The 2,500-nt window shown below is 49.6% G+C and overlaps 1 non-coding gene across 1 annotated transcript; it reads right to left on the bottom strand.

Annotated features, from left to right (window-relative positions):
• Positions 1-1,271: 1,271 nt before the first annotated feature.
• Positions 1,272-1,426, bottom strand: LOC143364599 (5.8S ribosomal RNA). Its single transcript, XR_013084198.1, has one exon. It is a non-coding gene; the product is annotated as a 5.8S ribosomal RNA (ribosomal RNA).
• Positions 1,427-2,500: the final 1,074 nt, after the last annotated feature.

The raw sequence follows: 2,500 nt of genomic DNA, 5'->3' as shown, positions 1-2,500 counted from the left end.
GCACAAAAAAAAAAAAAAAAAAAAAACAAAACCATATATCTTATGCGCCACACCAAAGTGTCTTTTCTCTATATAATGTATATATAGAGATTTCTTCATTTTGTTCGTCGATCGGAAACTCTCGCTAGACGATCGGCCGGTTAACTTTAACGTCCGTCGAAAAGAACTTCCGGGGACTGGACGACCGACAGATCGCGCGGTCTCGCGATCGACAATGAAGAAAAAAAGACATGGGGCGACCGACAAAGGTTTGTTTTCACCTTCACCTTCTCGTGCTCTGCGTGACAACACGTTGTGGTGACAACGATGTTCGAAAGCCACTCCATAGAGGAGTATATATATTTTCAACACCCGGTGGGGTTTCTCTACTACACTAGACACACGGGGGTACAGAAACGCTGCACGACGCGATATCATCGATCAAACCAAAGAGACACGAGATCTCGGTCGTCATTCAATTCAACGAACGTGGCGATGGAATCCGCAACGGATTAGCGAGGACACGCGACGACGGGGAAATTATTCGACCCGATACAAGTACGCGTGCGCATCCCGCACAATGCCAAATGTTGCTATGTCCATCAGTCATCAAAGCGTTCGTAGAACGAGAGACCACTGTCTCGCGAACTCTAAGAATATGTTTGTCGAAGTCGCTGGCAACGACGACCCTCCGCCGCAATTATGTGTAGAGAGACACATCCACGCACAGACGTATTTTATTTTATATATCATCTCCCTGGGGCTTACGTTGCACGCCACAGTTGCGCACACAGATTTTACACGGGTGTCCGGTATCTCTTTCTTTATTTGTGTCCATTCACTGTAGTCTCTTGAGACTCTTATACCTTTCGTATACGCATCATTTCAGACGACGTCGGGAGCGCGTAAAATGTTCGAGAGTGAAACGCTTCTTCCGCAATGCGAATCGTTCCAGAGAGAGAGGAGAGAGAGATTTCGATCGTCGGAGCGGTGTTCACGGGCGGTCGTATTGAAAATACGACTCACGACGCCGCAAAACACTCACGCAAGTCCGAATGTGATACCCATTCCTATTTCCTTCTTCTCACGAAGACCGTTAGACGCAATGTAAAATTTGCAATTTTCACAGAACCGCGTCAAACGCCGACGAAACGTCCATCGTTCGCTCGTACGTAGCATCTTTGCAACCCGACTCAGAAACGCTCTTTGCGCCCTCCACAAAATTCGACATGGAGAGGTAAGCGACGGCGGGGACTTACAAGAGCAACGCAAGCAGTATTTGGTTACGTAAACGACCCTCAGCCAGGCGTGGTCCAGGAATTGTATCCGTGGACCGCAATGTGCGTTCGAAATGTCGATGTTCATGTGTCCTGCAGTTCACACGTTGACGCGCAATTAGCTGCGTTCTTCATCGACCCACGAGCCAAGTGATCCACCGTTCAGGGTAATCGTATAATTTGATTTATAATCAATATATAATTATGTCTCTTGTTCTGCGGTTCATAAGAACGCCGATACCTGAAAGCTCCAACCAGCGCGCGAAGGAGATTCAGGCGTCGTTTTTAAGGACGACACACGATCGTCCGTAGAAACGGAAACCGTCGCGAGTACGCGATTGCAATGCGCACACGTATCCGACGGCCGGGCGGAAAATACATTGAAAAACCTTTAAAGTGGAAAACACAGGAGGAGAATTCAGAAAACGACGGGGATCATAGACAACCCGATACTGGATCCCGACACTTCTCCTCCTCCTCTCTCTTATTGGAGAATGAACTCGATAACTAACGGACTTCACAGCCGGCTCTGGCCGTGCGCGATCGTTCGTCCCAAGCTCTTGTGCACTGTATTATCGCCACACAGAGAGTAGAGTGTCAGAATCGCACACAGCTTTACGCGAGCTACGCAGCCGGTCCTCTCGAAACACATTTCCAATTGTGCACGGAGAACGATTATTCGATACTAGCGGACTTCACAGCCGGCTCTGGCCGTGCGCGATCGTTCGTCCCAAGCTCTTGTGCACTGTATTATCGCCACACAGAGAGTAGAGTGTCAGAATCGCACACAGCTTTACGCGAGCTACGCAGCCGGTCCTCTCGAAACACATTTCCAATTGTGCACGGAGAAAGATTATTCGATACTAGCGGACTTCACAGCCGGCTCTGGCCGTGCGCGATCGTTCGTCCCAAGCTCTTGTGCACTGTATTATCGCCACACAGAGAGTAGAGTGTCAGAATCGCACACAGCTTTACGCGAGCTACGCAGCCGGTCCTCTCGAATATACGTGTTCGTCAACGAACACGCATGCGGCGACGTTTTGTGCTCTATGTCATACGCGAACTCGATAAATAGAGCGGGACTCACAGCCGGCTCTGGCAGCGGTCATTCGTCCCACGCTCGTGTGTGCGCTATCGCCACACAGAGTAGGGTGTCAGACTCACGCAGCTTTAAAAGCGAGCTTCACAGCCGGTCCTTCTCTCATCCTATTCCTCGACGTTCGTGACAGAACACAACGCGTTCA

Source organism: Halictus rubicundus, unplaced genomic scaffold (assembly GCF_050948215.1).
Source record: "Halictus rubicundus isolate RS-2024b unplaced genomic scaffold, iyHalRubi1_principal scaffold0722, whole genome shotgun sequence".
Taxonomy (NCBI): domain Eukaryota; kingdom Metazoa; phylum Arthropoda; class Insecta; order Hymenoptera; family Halictidae; genus Halictus; species Halictus rubicundus.
Note: the sequence above shows the minus strand (reverse complement) of the source record. Positions and strands in the feature narration are given on the sequence as shown.